Here is a 21,730-nt window from a genome sequence, read left to right on the forward strand (position 1 = left end):
TATCTAGGGAGACAATTAGTAGTTGTAGGTTATTTGACATTGGCTCTTTTGGTACTTTGGATGTGCTGTACTGTACAGTTTTATGATCTTAGTTTATTTTTATGTATTTCTCACTTCTTCTCCACATTATGAACTCTTTCAGGATGGGAAGGAACTGTGAGTGTGAGTGTATGTGTGTGTCTATATGCATGTGTATTTGCTTGTTTATTTTTTTATTTTTCTGTCACTAACCACCCAGCAAAGTTTTTTGAATGAAACAAGGAAACACAGAAAAACAGGATGACTTGAGAAGATTGCTTAGCCATTTAGTAGCAGACTTAGTCTGGGAATTCAGTTTTCCTTGCTCCAGTTCCGTGAGCTTTGCTTTCTATGATACTTCTAGTAGAGCTCTCAGAAGGACACCTGTGTGGTCTTAATTAGATTAAGGAATAGACAGACTGTAAGCCATGACTGCCTATCATGATGTGAACAATTGAATGGCATTAAAAGGAGGATCATATAATTTTCAAACTTAGAAAGCTCTTACAGATTACCAAGCCTAAATCTCTCATTTTAAGGGTCTGAGAACTATGATCCAGAGAAATTAGGTAATTTTTTCCCTAAGGTCTCTCATTTATATATAGTCAAACTGTTGTATGGCCAGAGTTTTATTTAGAAAAGAAACTCTGTTATAATTGTTATTTTAAGGAAATTGGTATTTCAATTCTATAGTATACTCCTGTAAATTGTTTCTTATTATGTTTCTTATAATTGGCAAAGATGCAGTAAGATGGACATTTTTTCCTACATTATCCAGCAAATGTACCTGTAAATTGTTTCTTATTTTATTATGTTTCTTATAATTGGCGAAGATGCAGTAAGATGGACAGTTTTCTACATTATCCAGCAAATGTACGTTGACCCAAATTCTTAGAGAAGCAGTTTGACAACATCTTTGATAATATTCATGAATACCTTTAGAATGGATTAAACGTACTTAGTAATTCACCTTCCAATAATCTATGTTATGGAAGAAATCAGGACCGTAGATAAAGAATAAAATAGAAAGAGAATAATCCTAGCATTATTCAATAGAGGAAAATATGGGGGAAATCCATTGAAATCCAGCCTACAGTGAACCTCAACGTAATCATATCATTTAAAAAATCAACTCAAAATGGATCGTGGACTTTAAGTGTAAAAATTAATACTTTTAGAAAAAAATAGGAGAAAATCTTTGAGATCTAGGGCTAGGCAAAGAGTTTCTAGACTTGACACCAAAAGCATGACCTGGGAAAGAAAAAGAAGATAAATTGATGTTCATTTAAATTAAAAGCTTTTGTTCTGAGAAAGAACCTTTTAAAAGGATAAAAAGACAAGCAACAATGTGGGAGGAAATATTTCCAACTAGGAATAGTATCTAGAACATATTAAGACCTCTCAAAGCTCACAGTAAGAAACAAAGAAAGAACAACAAGAAAATCCAGTCAGAAAATGGGCAAAAGATATCTAAGACATTTTACCAAAGGAGACATACAGATGTCAAATAAGCAAATGAGAAGACGTTCAACATCAGTAGACATTAGGGGAATGCAAATTAAAACCACAGTGAGCTATTACTACACACCTATCAGAATGGTGAAAATTAAAAAAAAAAAATAGTGACAGTATCAAATGCTGGCGAGGATGTAGAGAAACTGGGTCATTTATACATTGCTTGTGGGAACAGAAAATAGTACAGCTACTGGGGGAAACCGTTTGGAAGCTTTTTGAAAAAACTAAATATGTGACTATCATCTGGACCAACAATTGCACAGTGAGGCATTTATTCCAGAAGACTTTTCTTCACAAAAATACCTATACAAGAATGTTTATATCGCCTTTATTTGTAATAGCCAAACATTAGAAACAGCCCAGATGTCAATCAATGGGTGAATGGTTAAATAAATTGTGGTATATCCGTACTATGGAATATTGTTATTGTTGGGTACTGTTGGGTCAATTCTGACTCATAGCGACCCCATATGACAGAGTAGAATTGCCCCATAGGATTTTCTTGGCTGTAATCTTTATGGAACCAGATGGCCAGGTCTCTCTCCCATGGAACCCCTGGGTGGGTTTGAACTGCCAATCTTTCTGATAGTGGCCAAGGACTAACCTGTTAGGTCACCAGGTCTCCTTACCATGGAATAGTCCTTGACAATAAAAAAGAATGAACTATTGATAAATACTACAACATGGATAATCTACAGGTTAATTATGCTGAGTGAAAAAAGACAATCCTAAAGGTTACATACTCTATGATTCCATTTATATAACATTGTAGAAATGATAAAATTACAGAAATGGAGAACAGATTAATGATTACCAGAGGTTAAGGAGGGTGTTTGGGCAGGAGGGAAGTGAGTGTGCCTGTTCAAGGGTAAAAGGGAAACACGAGGGAGCCTTATGGTGAGGGAAATGTTCTGTATTGATTGTATGAATATTAATATCCTGGTTGTGATATTGTACTATAGTTTTGCAAGATGTAACCATTGGGCAAAACTGGTGGGATTTCTCTATATTATTTCTTACAAATGCATATCGGTCTACAGTTATTTCAAATCAAAAAAGTTAAATTTAAAAAATATCAAGGGGCCTTGGATAATAAGATTGAAAATATAAATGCTTATAATGTCTAGAGGCTGAAAATAAAAATTCATTGTAAAAAAAATTTCTGTTATTTGAATTAGAATTTTGATGTGCATAGTCTTGAGTAATACCTATATTTGCAATGAATTCTGAGGCTTTTCTAATCAAACTTCTTATCTGATATAAAAATTCCTCTGAGTACAAATGGTCAATCTGTATTTGCTTGAAAATACCAATGGCAGGAAGCTCAGGGGCATGCTTAAGGTGAGGTAGACACCAGCACTATGTTAGAGATGGAGTTTTGTGAAACCTAATATCGTGTAATGTGCTAATTGAGTAATTAACCCTCAACCTAAAATGTGTTCTTTGATGTAAGATAAAAGCCTTAAAGGTGGTCGAAGGACAACCCTGTTTGATGGAACCTGAAAATGTAAGAAATGGGGCTTTGCCTTAGGTAATAGGGAGAAAGTAGGACAGGGGAATGAATGCGTGGTTAGAGGTAGGGCTTTAGGGGACCAAGGGAAATTGCAATATTTCACTGAAGAATGAGCTTAGTTTCCATGGTTCATCATTTTAATCATTCTTTTGTGTACAGCCTGACTAAATAAAATTAACTACCAGAGCTGACTGTGACTGCGAAAAACACACAACCAAGATGACTGATCTCACTTTAAGTTCATGACCTGTAACTACAAGGTAAGGAGCTCTGGTCGCATAATGGTTAAGTGGTTAGCTACTAGCCTCAAGTTCAAAAGTTTGAGCCCACCCAGCATCTCTGCAGGAGAAAAGATTTGACAATCTGCTCCCATGATACCCTTTGGGGGGCAGTTCTACTTTCTCAAATAGGGTTGCTGTGACTCAGAATCGACTAGATGGCACACAACAAAAACCATCTCGAGGCCCCTAGGTGGCACAAGTGGTTTGCCCTTAACTACTAACCTAAAAGTTAGTGGTTTGAACCCACTGATCGAAAAAAAAGGCTTGGTGATTTCTTCTGTTAAACTTACAGCCAAGAAAACTCTATGGAGCAGTTGTACTCTGTAACACAGGGGGTCGCCAAGAGCCGAAATCGATTCCATGGCAACCAACAACAACAATCTTATATCAGCCAAAGAGGTACATTTTTAACCAACTCCCTGACCACCAGTGTAAAGGTTTTATTTATTTTTATTTTATTTTTTTTAAAACTGTGTTGCTTTGGTTTAAATTTCTCCTGTTTTTATTGGATTCACATAATCACCGACTTATCATTCTTTGCATATCTACACCACTGTTGTGAGTTGGGTTTCTTTGAAGCCCCAGAGAAGTTTTTCATGAGCCGTTGTTTATTCTTCCTCTGCCCTTGCCTTTGTTTCTTCTTTCCATTCCTTAGGTGCTTGAAGCACCTCATGTACCAGGCACTGAAATGAACGCTACTCAAAGATATACAAAATTTGCAAGATGAGTAGTCAAAAATTATCAAAATAATAAAAATTTGGTTTTAATAAACAAATCATAGGCTTCTTAGAAAATAGGCGTCAATTTGACCCTAAAATTTACATTAAGAATAGCAATTGTGAAATTTTTGTCCAGCAGTTTCTTCACTTGGCAATTGAATACCCTTCTAATACTAATTGGAAATTCTGAATTCAGTAGGGGATTTAACTGGAAAATGTGTTCATGCTGGCTAATGAAGCATGAAGCAGTCATTTCCAGTATCTTTTAAGCAGGTATTCCATAACTGCTGTTTATTTTTGCCGTTTCTGAACCATCCTAATTACATAAATATTTTGCACTCATTTTTCCATTAGCAATTTCTGAAGACCAGAAAATGTTACAAATCAGAAAACTTATCCTAAGTGAAACTAAAAAAGAACAATTAAAGACAATTATTAGATATGCTTTTAAGAATTTTAGCTAATTTGTTCTAAAGCATGACACATAATAAGTGCCCATGGTAATAAGATAAAAATAAAATAAACCATAGTGTACATTTAAAATTTGCTACCTGCATTCAGATTTCTAAGTGCTTTTTATGAAGTAATTCATTTAAGCCTCAGAACCACCTTATGAAGTACATACTATATTTTATCTCCATCCAGAATGACGAAACTGTGACAAGGGGAAGCTTAACAAACTTGTCTGTGGTCCCACAACTAAATGGTGGAAGTAGAGGTTGAACCCATGCAATCTGGCAGTAGGGCCCTTAAATCTGATTTTTAATAAGTAAATTAAAAGAGATGATTGACTTTTTCTTGTTGACAACAAAAGTTATTAAGTAACATACAAAAAAAAAAAAATACAGGTTTTGATAAAACATTTTTTTTCCTTGTGTGAGCCTCAGAGTCTCAGTCACTAGTTTGTTTCAGCATTTATTGCCTGTTTGAAATGGACAAAACATCTTGCCACTTAGCACAGTGGAATGAAGATTAATAAGATATAGGCCTTGCCAAGAAGTTCTTATATTCTTTTGAAGAAGACAGAACTGTAATAATAGAACTCTTTCAAAAGAAAGACCATGAAGAAGTTTTAATTATCAACATGAGTCAGTCATATTTGCCTGTAGCCGAATGAGTCTAACTTTTATATGGAAGATGCATTTAAGGGGGAAGATGGGAAGCAGTGACTCTGATATTGGTGTAGAAGGCTCAAGAGAAATGATCAAGAATGGGATGGGGGTATATAGGAGAAAGGAAGAACTTGGCATGAATATATTTAGAGGGCAAAATAAATATGAAATGGAAGTTGTCTTTATATGTGTATTTATTTACAGGATATTTTGAGGGGAAATAATAAATTTTGTTTTGAATCTTTTGAGTTTTTTGTGAAACATTCTGTTTTAATATAAAAAATTTATAACTTAGTAAATGGGCCAGGAATAGGGATGATGATTTTTCAATCATCAGAGTTTATATGGTTAATTAAAAGTCTGTGGGTGGAGTTACCCAGGAATTATGTGGAGAATGGGAAGAGGGTGGAGGTTAGACCTTTGGGGTTGGGCAGGGATTAGGGATTAGAGATGATATCCACTTAATTAATAAAGTTACTTACTGCTCATTAATCTCATTCAGCAATGGAAGGATGAATCACTCTTGCTTGGTTACTCAGCTCCTTGGCTCTCTTAAACCAATGCAGAATGAAGGGCCCGATATTGATTGGTACATCAGAAATTTCCAATACAGAGTCCTATTTTGAAACTCCACAACTAAATGAACTTTTGACCAGATTCACAGTGATAAAGCAATCCCTGTTCTACCCTTTCCCCTCCTTACACCTTATTTTAAACAACTTCTCAAGCTTGAGCTTGCTTTCTTGATTGATTGCTGACAATAGCTTTCTTCCAAAAATAGATTCAATGCCTGAAAGTTTTTGAGAAAACGTATAGCCAAGACCAAGATTCTTTGCAACTTAATGCCTCCTTCAATAGGTGCAAATGTAGTTTGTGTAGAGAATACAAATATCGAACTAGAAACTCAGGCGTACAGGAGATATGACCTCTTTTATTTCCTTATAACTGAACTTAATTTCTATTTTGGGCCTCTCTGATAGTGGAAGCTCAGTCTCTATCACTTTCAGAAGTCTTTTTTTTCCATTGCCCCTCTCTTGGTGGCAAGGTGTGGTAGGCGAGGTGTCCTCAATCTGTTAGTAGTGTCATGGGAGCTGCAGTCATCCTTCATTCTTATTCACAGGCCTCTTCAGGTCCCCCACCTCTCTGCTACTTTGAAGCCACTCTTGAGCACATGACAACCCCATTCTGATGTTTCACTCAGCACTGAGGCTCAGGAAACTTCATGGTTCAATTACTTCCCTAAGGGGTCCATCTAGTTAGTGAGGAATAGATTCTCTGTCTTGTAATCTTCACACACTTGGCTGGTATTTTCCAGCCCCTGTGTCTAGAAGTCCTGATGGCACAGTGTTTAAGCACTCAGCTGCTAACTGAAAGGTCAGTGGTTCTAACCCACTCCGTGGGAGAAAGATGAGGCAGTCTGCTTCCATAAAGATTGCAGCCTTGGAAACCCTATGAGGCAGTTCTGCTGTGTCCTATAGGGCCGTTATGAGTTGGAATCAACTTGATAGTAGTAGATTTTGTTTGAGTTTGGTGTCCAGCCTGGGGACTGGGCACAGATTTCTTTCTCAAGGATCTACCAGTATCTCTGGGTCTTTCCCTTCCATTTTGATCCATTTCCTGTCTCTGCATGCTTTAAATATTTAGTGTGGTTGGGGTGGCGGGGGGAGGGGGTGTAGAAAGGATTTATCTGATCAGATATTTCCTTTTAAATCCACTGTCAGCCACCAAGTTCTTTCAGTTTCCCTGAAAACTTGACTTCCTGAAACCCAAAGCACAGGAGAAGCTCCCGTTGTTTGTCTGCTTTCTGCAGTGACATCCTTTCCTTGAAGGAATAAAAATCTAGTGGCCTACCTGCCAAATGTGGGTAATCTGCAAGGGGGAAAGTAGGAGTTATATCAAAACTACCCTTACCCCATAAAGTCCAAATTTGAATTTGGACTTAACAGGATTGATGATTAACTCCCATCCTCAGTCCAGGCAATTCTTAAAAGGGGTTGCAGTGGAGGTAGGATAAATTCCCATAAAGGCTTAGGAGAAACTGTGGAAAGGAGAGTGAGAACAGGCAAGGCCACAGCAACCCCATGTTGGAAAGCTTGGACAGCATACGCATGACCCTGATAGTGAGTGCTTCCTTAAACTTTACACCAAAATAGAGGCATCATCACTCACCTCCTGAAAACAGTTGCCAAGCAAAGGGCTTTCACTGTCTTGGAGGTACCAGACAGTATCAGGATACAGGCATGATCCCATGGGTGTTTAAACTTAGGCAGCAACAGCTGCCACATGGCAGCAAACTGCAGTAGGGATGAGGATGGATTTGATGGCACAGGTGGCCTCAGAACTCCTGGATAGCTGGCTGCATGGGCTTCCCTGGTCATTCATCACATTAACTTTGCAATAACACTACTGTACATTATACAGTATATTATTGAATTTTTTGGAACTGTTTATCAGGTACGGATTTACTGTTTGTATTTTAGATATATCCTCCTGCATTTGTTAAGAGGATTGTGATGAAATCCAAAAAAGTTTTAAAAGAAATATATTTTATGTGATCTTTATTGGACAACCTCTTCTTCACTTTTAACAAGTTTTATTCCCTGAGAAGTTACCACTACATAAATTTAGTAACTAATTGTGTGTGTGTGTGTGTATGCACACGCATGCACACATATGTGCACGTGTGCATGGTGGGATAGACATTAACTAGAAGAATCTACTTAATCCATTAAAGAAAAAGTAATGTTAAAATTTCAATAGAGAGAAACATTTACAGTGTATATACTCTGAAATGAAGCTGCTTAAAAATATCTGTTATCAGAGTATAAAACCATAAATTAATTAGGGTAGGTATAGTGATACAGACCTTGGCTTGTGGTAATTTAGACGTATGTAGACCTCGTAATTTTGAGGTTGGAGTGGAATCTTCCATAATATGAATTCTGACATATAACCAACCAGTACTTAAGCAGCAACAGACTGCTTACGAGAAGACATTGCTGGTAGAAGTTTTGGAGCCTAGCTGTAGGTTTCAGAAAGGGAACTTTTGGCAATCTCGATTATACTTTTCTTCATAATTGCGTTTACTGCCTTAGTGTCATAAAACCAAAAAAAACCCAAACCCATTGTTGTCCAGTTGATTCCGACTCATAGCGACCCTATAGGACAGAGCAGAGCTGTCCCATAGGGTTTCCAAGGTGGAGTTGAACTGCTGATCTTTTGGTTAGCAGCCAAACTCTTAACCACTATGCCACCAGGGTTTCCACAGTGTCATAAAAAAACAGTGGCATCCGTACTCAGTAAATAATGATTAGTCAAATGAAATAGTCATTGAGCTCCGGTGTGTGTCAGAGATTGTTACAAGTGCTGAGAATACAGTCACGAACAAAGTCTTTCTTCTTATGGAGCTTACATTCTGATGGATTAGGATAATTATTGTTATTTTATTAATTTTATGATTATTATGCCCATTTTATAGATGAGAAATAAGAAGCTTGGAGAAAATAAGTGAATTACTCAGTGCCACATAGAATTAATACTGCTAACTCTACAAATAGTCTATACAGACCTAAAAATTTAGCTGGATTTTCTTTTGAAAATATTTCTTGGTAAATCTTACCTACTAACATCCAACTGGATTTCTTCTTTAAGGATACAACGTATGCCCTGAATCAGTAAAAAAATATGTTCCGTGTATGTATGAAATAGGACTTCTGAACAGCATCTCATGAATTTTATTGGACATATTCAATTATTGGAGATGGATTACTTCCTATAGTAATGCACCCTCTTAGAGAATTAATTTATTGTGTCAAACTTTTCCTAATTTATGTAACACGATGGCAGATGAGTTGGATCCGTGGTAGTGAAGTGATTATGAATTCAGGCTACTAACTTAAAGGTCAGCAGTTTGAATTCACAACCTGCTTCTTGGAAACCCTGTGGGGAAGCTCTACTCTGTCCTATAGGTTTGCTCTGAGTCGGAATCAACTCGACGGTGCCTAACAACAACTACAGATGAGTTATTCCATCTAATTTTAAGATCGATATGGTCTAAATTTTAAAAATAAAAAAATTTGGGATGGTCTAAATATCTTTAAACCTGAATTGTACAAATCCATTAATCACCAAATGTATATGGAAGACCTAATGTGTGCCAACCACTGTGATAAGGATGGAGGTGAGGACAGAAACTGTTGTTACCCTGATAGCTTACAGGCAACAAGCATGCACTCACAATCCAGCATTGTCAGTAGAGACTGCTGTGGGAGTCGTAGCTGAAATACCTAGCCTGGTCTGAAGATGCAAGATTGGCGTCCCCGAGGAAGCAGAATTTGCGTTGCCATTGTAAAATAGAAGTTAGAGATGAATGAGGTAAGGACGAGGAAGAGGGATCCCATCAGAGCAGATAACATGTGTCAGAAGGACCTGAGATGAGGGAGCATATTATGCTTAAGGTACTGAAACAGTTTCAGTACTGTGAGGCCAGAGTGTGGACCCAAAAAACTAAAAACCAAAACATTGCCGAAGAGTTGATTCCAACTCATAGAGACCCTGTAGGACAGAGAAGGAAACCCTGGTGGCATAGTGTTAAGAGCTTGGATGCTAACCAAAAGGCTGGCAGTTTGAATCCACCAGGCGCTCCTCGGAAACCCTGTGAGGCAGTTCTACTCTGCCGTATAGGGTCACTGTGAGTCGGAATCGACTTGATGGCAGTGGGTATAGGACAGAGTAGAACTGCCCCATAGGATTTCCAAAGAGCACCTGGTGAATTTGAACTACCGACCTTTTGGTTAGCAGCTGAACTCTTAACTACCACACCACCAGGGTTTCCGGAGTGTGGACTGTGGGGGAAAAGTGCCAACAGATGAGGCTGCGCAGACCAGCAAGGAGGTATAAGAGTAAAATGATAATGATGATGATAATTCCATTTATTGAAAAGTTCTATATTCTGATCATCCCATTAAGAGAAGTACATGTTATCTCATTAATAAGAAAACACAATCTTTTCTACATGTTGTAGTTTTGAGTTCTGCCATCTATTAGATCCTTTCTTTGAAAGTATGTGGTTTGTTTGTACTTCATTCCACCATATAGAGGAGTTTGTCAGAGATTTATTCTCCAGGAAGATATATGTAATAAAATGGTAATTGACTAGAACGAAGAAAAGTGTTAACTCTTGATTGCCTGAGGGTGTTACAAGAAAGCTTTGCTTTAATTATTTATTTCAGTTGATCACAACTTTCTGTGACCATGTGACACACAAATTAAACTCATTTGTAATTGTCAGCCATCAGCCCTGTTACTTGTATTCTGCTTTTTCTAGTTTAAAACTTTTATAATAGTTAAGCGATGGCGGTTTTTGAGCCAAATTTATTGTTAATTAGAATGGAATGTGGCTATCTAGCCAGTGTTTAAGTTGAAGGGGCAAAAACTTTATCTTAAAATTGTTGTGTTTCAATGGGCTTTATTTGCAAAAGAAGGAAAGCTTTCCCTTTAGAGTTCCTTTCCTTTGAATTTGGATTTGTGTGGAAGAATGTAAGCTCCAGAGATGGACTGCTTGGCATTAAATACTGCTTCTGTCGTTTAGTAGCTGTGTGACCTTGGATAAGTTACCGAATGGCTTCCTGATACCATTCCCTCATTTGTAGAATAGGGATAATAATGTTTTACTTGATAGAGTTATTGTTGGGATTAAAATGAGTCGATATGGATGGTATACTTAAAACAGTGCTTGGCATATACATATACATTTATAATGTTTATAATTTTATAAATATTATTGCTTATCATTATCAGCATTGATGTGTTGAATGCCCCCAGGTCTGTTTTTGTTACTGCATATTATAGGCCCATCACGACGGTGGAAACAGCAGAGTGAATAAATATGGAAAGAACATCTAGGAGTAATGAACAGGAAGATATTAAGGACAGTAATGAAAAACAGCATTTCCTCTATTGCCCAGGAATTGCCTGCAAATTGTTTGTGTGTGTATACGTGAGAGAGAGAAAGAACAGGACACCTGACCACGGCCTAATATGCATAAAACTTGAATGAATTGTCTTTCTGGACATTTTTTGCCCCAACTCTCCCCTTTCTCCAAGTAACCTCGACTTGACAATGCCCTATTCCTGCCCAGTTTCATCATAGGCTAGAGCTCTGCATTGTCACGGGGCCTTACCCTGGCTCATGCAGCCTTGTGTGAGCTCTCGTAGAGTACTAAATGCTATCCTGAAAGGTATCCCCTCTCTTGGAATGGCCCCAAAGTGAAACATTTAATCTCAGTGGTTGATAAGAAAATTTCCATTGGAGAAGAAGTTGTTCATATAGATTACATATTAGTCCAAGAATACTGAAAAGGAAACCAAAACACCTGGAACCAAACTGATTTGATTTTGTTTATATAGAATTTCTTTGCGTAGTCATAAATATTAAGTCAGAGTTGTACCATCTATTGTAGGTCAATAAATACTATGTAATAAAGCAGATGTGTGTTAAGACTATGCCTATAAAAACAGAATATGTATATTAAATATATTAATGAAGCATATTACTGTATTTGCAAATAAGAAATATCCTTGCATATGGGAAAATAGAGTGCTCTGAACAAAAGAAATCAGCTAAATTGTCTTTAGAGCCTAATGGTATATTTTACCTTTGTAAAATGTTTCTTTGGTGCTCATAGCAAATAAATATGCACGTTTTGCTGTCCCCCCCCATGGGTGTACAATGGCAGCTGTCTTTCTAATCGCTCCCCTATTCAAACACTAATCTGTGGAACCCACGTAGAATGCTAGTCGCCTGAATAGGTAGACAATGGCAGCAGCGTTTTTAATCACAGTCCTATTCAAACACTAATCGGAGTGATGATTAAGGGACATTAGAGGGAGCACTTTGACATCTGATCCTTTGAACTGACGTCTGTGCAGGCTGCACTCCACAGAGCTCATCTTGGCCGGACTGATTTCCTTAAATAAAGTGCCGTGATTTCCAATGTAGGAAATATTACATTAGAGCCTATTGAAATGATTAGGAATTGAGGAGTTTTTCTTTTAGTGAGGATTTGGTGTATGCAGTATACTCAAAACATGGAGAACATTAATACTGCATGCATTACTGAGTATCAGGGACCATTGAGAAATAGCATGAAAAAGATCGTCCTGTAGTCATGTACTTAAAATTGAAAATGAGCAGAAGTGCAGAACTCTTCTGTCATAGTCTTTAGGTATTGAAGTTTATGAATTTTAAAATATTTGGATTTTCATACTGCGCAATCAAGGTCTGAACATCTTAACTGCAGTACATTCTTTTTTTTTTGTTTTCTTTAAAACCCAGGTATTTTCAGTGTTGCCTATCTTGAATTGCTTTGATAGAAAATAAGTTTTATGCCCTATCTTCATGGTTACGACTTCGTTTAATAGTCTTTAGTCAAAATGGAATCTTTCCTTTTCTCTCAGAATTTCCAGTATCCAGATTTTGCTAACATGTTTCTCCAGAACATCCACGTGATTGATTCTGAAAACAAAGCTATTCACCAGTTGCAGATTATGTCAGTGGTTGAAATTTTACCATCAATATTTGATGGTAGAGAACTAAATATCTATGAATTAAATAGTCATGCACGTGTCTCTCTTTCTCTCTATCTGTAATGTACAAGCCTCTCAGGGTTTAGTCTCCTGAATTTATTATGTTTTTTAGGTACAGAATCTTTTTCTGTAAGAGCCAGGTGTTTATGATAAATTTTGGGATAAACATGACTACAGTGGATACTTCTGAGAGGAGTATCTGTCCTCCAAATCAACCGTTTCATATTTGTGGACCCTGGAAGCTGTGTTTGTACCATCTGACTCTGACTCTGATTCTGGAGATCTGAATCTGATTGACAAAAGTGACCCAGACAGGGAAAGTCAGATGCTCTCCCAGAAATCTGGGGTGCAAAAGATTCTATTTCATTCGGAGGTGGCTTTTTTAGCAGAAAAAAAATGAAAGTTTGTGCTGTGGGGTGGCCATTTTCCACTGGCCATATATACTGAAAAGCAGAGAAAGCCAGTCTAAAGAGAAAGAAGACAGAGGCAGACCAGACAAAGAGGCTTCCTGGGTTACTCATGGCTTTACATGGCAAGAGAGTTTTATAACTTTGTGTTCTGTGAGATAGTCTTGTATCCAAATATAGTCTCCTTTTTGACTTAAAACATCTACAGTTGGTTGCAGATACAGGCAAAGAATCCTAACAAAACAGTGGCATGTGTCAAGTTCTAATGACTTAGAAAATGGTATTTTATTTTTAAGGAATATATTAATATTGCATTTAAGTAGGAAAAGAAGACCAGAGCATGGATGTTTAAGTTTTATTTTTATATTATGTGAGGCAGTAGGATGTGATGTGATCAGCTCCCATTAAGAGGCTGACTGCCTGGGCTCAAATAATGTCTCTGCATTTACTAGCTTAAACTTGGGCATGTTTCTTCAGCTCTGTCAGTTCTAGTGGCACAATGGTTAAGTGCTCAGCTGCTAACCAAAAGGAGCCCACCCAGCTGCTCTGAGGGAGAAAGACCTGGTGATCTGTTTCCATAAAGATTACAGCCTAGAAAACCCTATGGGGCAGTTGTATTCTGTCAGATGGGGCCGCTAGGAGTAGAAAATCCATTGGATGGCACCCAGCAACAACAACATCAGCTAGATCCAGGATTCCTCACTGTGAAATGGAAATAATAACAATTATACAAATCTAATAAAATTATTTTGAGGTTTGAGTGAAATGATGGATTTCGAAAGGGTTTGATACAAGCTTTGGTACATGGTAAATGCTCATTAAATGTTATTTACTTGTTATTTCATTTTTAAGTAAATATGGGGAAGTGACTCATGGTTTGAATGATGAAGCATTTACCTAAGATTTCTTCAAAGAATATTGCCTCTCTTAGTAATAAAATTCAGGTAGTCCCCGACTAATGATGTATTCAAGTTATGACAAACTGCACTTATGACTGCCCTTTTTTTATGATTTATTTACTTTTTTAATGTATGCATGTATATATGTATTAGGAGCCCTGGTGGTGCAGTGTTTAAGTGTTCATCTGCGAACCAAAAGGTCAGCAGCTTGAATTCACCACCTGCTCCTTTGAAATGATGAACCATATTCCACAGCAGTGGCTTTGGTTTAGTTTTTTTTAATGTATGTATTAAAATATATCCGTTAGTTTATATGTAACGTTTCCAATCCCCAAAGACAAATAAAGATCAGATTTATAAAGATATTGATACAAAAAGCAATAATAATGAAAACTCAAAAAATAAAAAGAGATATTTGACTTATGTCAGAACCGACTTAAGACAAAGTCCTTGGAACGGTACCCCATCATAAGTCGGGGACTACCTGTACACAGTTGGTACATACTGGGTAAAGTGCTACTTCATTTATTTATCCTAAATGTGACTTCTTTCAGGTATCATATACTTTTAATTTCAATATTTGATATTTATTTGGTATACAAATCTAGGTTGATATATCCATATCTCGGTCACAGTTTAGTAAACCTTTATCGTAAATCCTCACAGTCTGCTAGAGAGATATAACATATTCAGATATATTTTTAGTTTGCTTCCATTTGACTTGAAGCAAGTGTAGTTGGTTACTTTGTATCTCTTCTGTTTTTTTTAACCCTGAGCTGAAACAAGAATATGGGTAGTATTTATGGTATGACTTTAACCCTAATATCTTCCATCCTATTGGTTCATCCTGTTTCTGTCAATTTATTTTTAGGTTTTGTTACATTTTCATTTAAACTGCTTTTTTATGTTTTTGAGAATTTAAATTAATCTCTTTCTCTTTTTTCAGTGCTACTTTCTGGCTTTAAAGTCAGCAGCTCTGTAAACTACAAATCAAGAAGCAGTCTACCCAAATCATTTGCCTCATAGCACTGCCTAAGAAAGTTCTGCAGTGTTGCTGTTTTTCTTCAACGTATTTGGAATAACTTTTCTATCATTTTTAAGTTGTAGCCATTTCTAGCTTTAATAACAAAGATTTAAAAGAGAGGATAAAAGGGAGGGGGGTCAACAGGTCTAGCAAGGAGGACAAAGGTTTTACTATAAAATATGCTTGGTATGTTTGGGAGGCAGAGTGCAAATAGACAATTCACATTGGAAGGTGGGATTCACTGCCAAGAGCAATACAAGAAAAGTTTTGAAAAGAAGGGTGGTGAAGGAAATGCCTAGAAAAGAAGACTGGATCCAGACTGTAAAAGTGAAAATTAAATTCGCTTTAGGGAGTTTAAATCATCTTTATGTAGTAAAGACATGATTTTGGCTATGAAAGTGACATCATAAAAGTAATCCCTTAAGATTAATGAGTAAACTTTAGTGTTCCAATTTGGAACCCGCTTTGTAGAGGGGTCAGTAAAAGTGGAAACTATGGGAATAGAAAGAATAGATATAGTAGAAAGAATGGACGACACTGTTGGTAGGAAAGATGTAGAAATAATCAAAATTTCTTTCATCATTCACTGACATATTCATTATATGTCAGTAGGGCTACGAGGATAAATCCGTATTCTTATTAGGGGAAACAGACAGCAATGGGAGGAAGTATTAAAATATGGTAAATACCACCTATGGTGCCAGCTTGGCTCTTAGTTCCCCAACTGTCCATGGTTCCGGACAAATAGTAAACCCTCAGTAATTGGTAGTGGTTATTTTTGTCTTGATGATTTTGTTCTTGTTTCCATTATTGCTTTTCTTATTATGGACATTTAATAGGAGGTCACTTCCTTCCAGTTCCTGGGATATTGTACATTCTGTGGTTCTGTTTGCACACAAGTGCTTCCAGGCAGGGTTGAAAAAGGAACAAGTGGAAGAGAAGGTAGCTTTACTCTGACTCAGAAACAGACCCAAGGAGCTCATCAGGCCCCAAACTTTGAAATTATTCATACGTCTCCATGTATGCTAGGTTTAGGCTTTGTCATACGTACTAAGCTTTATTAGGTTGAACATGAAACCTTTTCTTAAAAATTTACACTGCTAGGGATTCTTTTGAATACATCTATTTATACTCCATACATTATTCCTTTTTGCTAGGGTTATCATACACCTTCTTGGAGAACAGATCATGTCACACTTTCTCCAGCACTGAAATATTGTTTGCTTTTTAATGAGTGTCATTGTAGTATCCTGGTTTTAATCTTTTGCATAGGGAAATATTATGAATCAACTGAACAAGAATTTAATCCCCAAAAGACAGAAATTAATGGAAATGGTGGCATTTCAGGGTTTTTTTTTTAAATTCATTCAGCAAACTGGGATGATTATTAAAAGATGAAGTATAAAGAAGATTAAAAAAACACGAACAGATTTTAAGATAAATTCTAGAATATTGAAAAACTCTAAAATGTTAAATAAATTCTAGAACATTGGAAAATGGTCAGTATTCAAAAAATTTTTATTGAGTAAATGACTGGTTAATTAAAGGACTGTGTCCTCTGCCAGGAGAGAAAGGAATGGTTTCACCAAGGAGGTGATGGTTAATTTGAATCTTGAAGATGCAGCAGAACTTTACCAGGTCAGTGCCCCAGAGGAAGGGAAGGAGGAGAGGAAGGGGGAGGAGGAGGGGAAGGGCGAAAGGAGGCAATACAGGCAGAAGAACCATTATGTAAAACCTCATGGGTTTGTAAAACAGTATTGTATTTTCAAAACCAAACCCATTGCCATCAAGTCAATTCCAACTCATAGTGACCCTATAGGACAGAGTAGAACTGCCCCCATAGGATTTCTAAGGAGGGGCTGGTAGATTTGAACTGCCAACCTTTTCGTTAGCAGGGTTTCAAATTCTCAAGGAACTACAAATAATATGGTATTACTAGAATGTTGTTATTGTGTGCTTTCAATATAAACTCATAGTGACTCTATATGACAGAGTAGAATTGCCTCATAGGGTTTCCTAGGCTTTAAAACTTCACAGGAGCAGATTGCCAAGTTTTTTCTCCTGCAGAGTGTCTGGTGGGTTCAAACCACAGACCTTTTGGTTAGCAGCCGAGCGCTTAACCATCGTGTCATCAGGGCTCCTGTATTACTATAATAGATGGGATAAGATCATGAAAGCCCTTCAGTGTTCTATTATTAAATAAACACCCCTCTTAAAGAATAAATTAAACAACTCTTAGCTTAATCTTTATAACATCTCAGTGATGTAAATACCAGAGTAAATTCCTTGTACAAGTCACGTAGCTAGTAAGTGAAATATTAACATCTGGGGATGAAATTGGACATCTGTATACCTTAGCAGGCTTCAGAATACATAAAAATACATTTACATTTTCACAAGAAAAAATTAAAAGTTTGAGATATCTTTGTACTCAGCTTAAACAAGGCAGGGAGTATTGCTTTGTTTACCCATTTGTTATTTGATGTTTTCACTATCAAGATATAATCAGGCAAGTTTTACTGTTATTGTTAGGTGCCGTCAAGTCGGTTCTGACTCATGGTGACCCTATTTACGACAGAACGAAAGACTGGCTGGTCCTGTACCATCTTCACAGTAGTTGTTATGCTTGAGCCTGTTTTTGTAGCCACTGTGTCAATCCATCTCGTTGAGGGTCTTCCTCTTTTTTGCTGACCTTCTATTTTAACTGAGCATGATGTCCTTCTCCAGGGAATAATCTTCCTTATATATGTTCAAAGTATGTGAGATGAACTGTCACCATCCTTGCTTCTAAGGAGCATTCTGGCTGTACTTCTTCTAAGACAGATTTGTTTGTTCTTTTGGCAGTCCATATGATGTTCAGTATTCTTTGCCAACCCTGTAACTTAAAGACATCAGTTCTTCGGTCCTCCTTATTTGTTGCCCAGCTTTTGCATGCGTACGAGGCAATTGGAAACACCATGGCTTGGGTCAGGTGCACCTTAATCTTCAAGGTGACATGTTTGCTTTATAACACTTTAAAGAGATCTTTTGCAGCAGGTTTGCACAATGCAGTGTGTCTTTGAATTTCTTGACTCTTGCTTCCATGGGTGTTGATTGTGGATCCAAGTAAAATGAAATCCTTCACAACTTCAATGTTTTCTTCTTTTATCATGATGTTTTTTTACTTTTTGGTCCAGTTGTGAGGATTTTTGCTTTCATTATGTTGAGGTGTAATCCATACTGAAGGGTGTAGTCTTTGATCTTCATTAATAAGTGCTTTAAGTCTTCTTCACTTTTAATAAGCAAGGTTGTGTCATCAGCGTAATGTAGGTTGTTAATGAGTCTTCCTCCAATCCTGATGCCCTGTTCTTCATATAGTCCAGCTTCTCTGATTATTTGCTCAACATATAGGCTGAATAAGTATGGTGAAAGGATGCAATCCTGACATACCTTTCCTGACTTAAAACTACATGGGATTCCCTTGTTCTGTTCAAACAACTTTCTCTGGGTACACGTTCCTCATGGGCACAATTAAGTGATATAGAGTTCCCATTCTTCACAAAATCTGTTATGATCCATGCAGTTGAATGCCTTTGCATAGTCAATAAAACACAGGTAAACATCTTTTTGGTATTTTCTGCTTTTATCCAGGATCCATCTGACATCAGCAGTGATATACCTGGTTCCACGTACTCTTCTGAATCTGGCTTGAATTTCTGGTAGTTCCCTGTTGATGTACTGCTGCAGTCGTTTTTGTTTTACCGGATTTGCCCAAAACTCAAAATACTTTTTTTAAAGAAACCTTATTTTCAACAAAGTGTTGTAAATACACTCACCAGCTTGATATATTTGACTGAAAATTGTTCCTAAGAATTAGTTTATGTTAAAAGAAAGAAAATGTAAAGGGATCTCGAAGCACACCTCAAAGCAGCAGTGTTATGTATTGTCACATGAAGCAACAGCTTAAAGGCAAATAATATTTTTTAGTCCAAAAATTGAAAGAAAATAAGAAAAAGATATTTTAATAGTGAGAATCAGCGTCTAGAAAACTACACATGAAAGATCAGTAAAATTCTCTGTAAATAGTAATAATGCTGGTGAAAGAAAATATTTTTTTTTCCTTCTGAGGCTTGCATCACATTTGAGCCTTCTAATTGTTCTTTAGGTCTCCCATTCTGTTAGTTAACACAATGTGGGCATCAGTAAGAACCGAGACAGAATACCAAGAAAACCAGAAAACCAAACCCGTTACTGTTGAGTCGATTCTGACTCACAGCAACCCTGTAGGACAGAGTAGAACTGCCCCACAGAGTTTCCGAGGAGCTCCTGGTGGATCCAAACTGCTGCCTTTTTAGTTAGCAGCTGTAGGACTTAACCACTACACCACCAGGGTTTCTACTCTAAAAAATCGTTTAAAAAATACCATACATGTAATATTAAGATAGCAATTTCAGTTTGCATTTATAGAACGTCTTTCTCTAAGGAACTTAAAGCCTCTCATGACATTCATCTTGTCTACTTGTTGAAATATTTCTATGGTAGGTATTGTTTTCTTGTTTGGGGGGGCAATAAAAAAACTTCAGCAGTTTTGCTAACAATCACTATATTTACTTTTAATAGTCAAATAAGTCTCAGTAAATGGCAACTTCATCGATTAAGTTCCTTGGACTGAAAACATTGGATCCTTGATGTCTCCTTTTCTCGTACACATTATGTACAGTCTATCCATACATTCACTTTGTCTCCAAAATATGTACAAAATAAGACAACTTTTCACCTGCACTTCACGGGAGCTTCATTTACGCCATGGTCTTTATGAATGGTTTCTCTTTGAGTTGTGTATACAACCTGTGCACAACCATACATGGTCTTCCCGGCTACTACCCTTGCTTGGATTTCTGCAGACAGGACTGCTTTGAACATTTGTTTGACTCAGGTAAGAGTAAAAACAGAGGACTATATATCAGATATCTAAATATTTATGAGGTATAAAGTAAGGCAGAGATGTGTTAAATAACAATATGTTCTACTATGCTACTTTAACAAATACATATTAATAATAATGAAATTAAAAATATGGGTTTTTTTACACATGTCTGTTAATGTTGATGGATGGTGATGCCTGGGTGAATAATAACCAAATGCACCAAACCAAAAAACCAAACCCGTTGCTGTTGAGTTGATTTTGACTCATAGCAACCCTATAGGACAGAGTAGAACTGCCCCACTGGGTTCCCAAAGACCAGCTGGTGGATTTGAACTGCTGACCTTTCTGGTTAGCATCCAAGCGCTTAACCACTGCATAGTTTATAAATTTTTATATATTTATATTATGAAATTTATTTTTTATTTCAGCAGAATCACAATGTTGCAATAATCAGAATTGTCATATAATTTGTTCTAGTGACAGTAGTGATTGAAAAGATAAAATATAAGATGTAACTTATTCAGAATCCACAAAACTTAAGCACATTTTCAGTAGAAATTCAAATGAAAGTACATATTTAAAATTTTCTAATTAAAATAATTTTTATACAGTTAAAATACTTTTAATTAAAATATTCAAGTGATCTTAAATTGATATAAGAAAAAAGCAATACTAGAAGTAAAATATGTAATGAACTGGTGATTATTAATAAATATCAAAATTGTAAATGACTAAATAAAGCTGGAATTTGTACTTAACTTTTTGCAATGTTATCAAATGTTAACATTCTTAGAAAAACAAGTCTATTTAAATCTTAGGTTTAATTTTTACCTGTTTGCCAGTGTAAAGAATCATGTTTCACACTTTTTATATATGTATATACATACAAATTTTAATAATAGCATCGATTGTTTAGTATTATAGTTTGTTCTTTGGTTGCCATGTGTAAGCTTTGTAAATACTGAAATAATATGTGTTTCTGGAAACATGAATTGGAAGATGAAAAGAAGTAAGACAATAGACTCTGGATATTGCTAGAAAATGATACAAGATGTATTGCATTTATGTTATCTCCAAGGAAGGATTTTCGTTAATTCAATTAAAGGCTCTGCAGCTGAAATCCCCCTTCACTCCAAAGCAGTTTTTGCCTCGTATGTCAGCAGTGGCATAACCCACAATGTCTCATATTATTTTCCCTCTTTGAAGACATAGAATAGAAATGTAGTGAAGTATTTCTTGCAGTCCGAATGGTGTTGGTTCTAAGAATGATTGTTTAGAGTTGTGGTAGAGTTCAGACCTAAGTTAGCTCTGAGCATCAGTTTCAGAGTGACAGAGGCAGGGATTTGTTATAAATTTATTATATTTGTTTGAGATACGGAGGTTCTCCAAGTTGTTCCCCTCTTGCCGACGTCCAAGAGGAATATTGAATTTCGGTATTCTCCTGCTGGTCTCCCTACTTCTCCCTTTGTCCTCAGACATATGTGTATGTGTGTTTGTGTGTATGTATGTGTGTGTATATAAATATGTATATAAAACATGATTATTTTTGAAACATAAAATAGATATCTTCCCATCTCACTCAGAATCAAATCCATATCCTATACAGAGTACAAGCCCCTGCACCATCTCCTGCTGCCTCTCTGACCCCAGCTTCTGTTGTTCTCCCAGTGGCCTGTCCTGTTCCAGCCTTCTTGATTTTGCGGAAACATGTCTACAGACTTCTGCCTTAAAGCATTTGCACTAGCTTTT

The 21,730-nt window shown here is 36.6% G+C and overlaps 1 protein-coding gene across 1 annotated transcript in view; it reads left to right on the plus strand.

The window, feature by feature from the left end:
* Nucleotides 1–21,730, plus strand: part of DPYD (dihydropyrimidine dehydrogenase) — a 972,677-nt gene that overhangs the window by 49,519 nt on the left and 901,428 nt on the right. The gene's annotated exons all lie outside the window — the stretch shown is intronic.

The sequence above is a fragment of the Loxodonta africana genome, chromosome 3, assembly GCF_030014295.1.
Source record: "Loxodonta africana isolate mLoxAfr1 chromosome 3, mLoxAfr1.hap2, whole genome shotgun sequence".
Taxonomy (NCBI): Eukaryota; Metazoa; Chordata; class Mammalia; order Proboscidea; family Elephantidae; genus Loxodonta; species Loxodonta africana.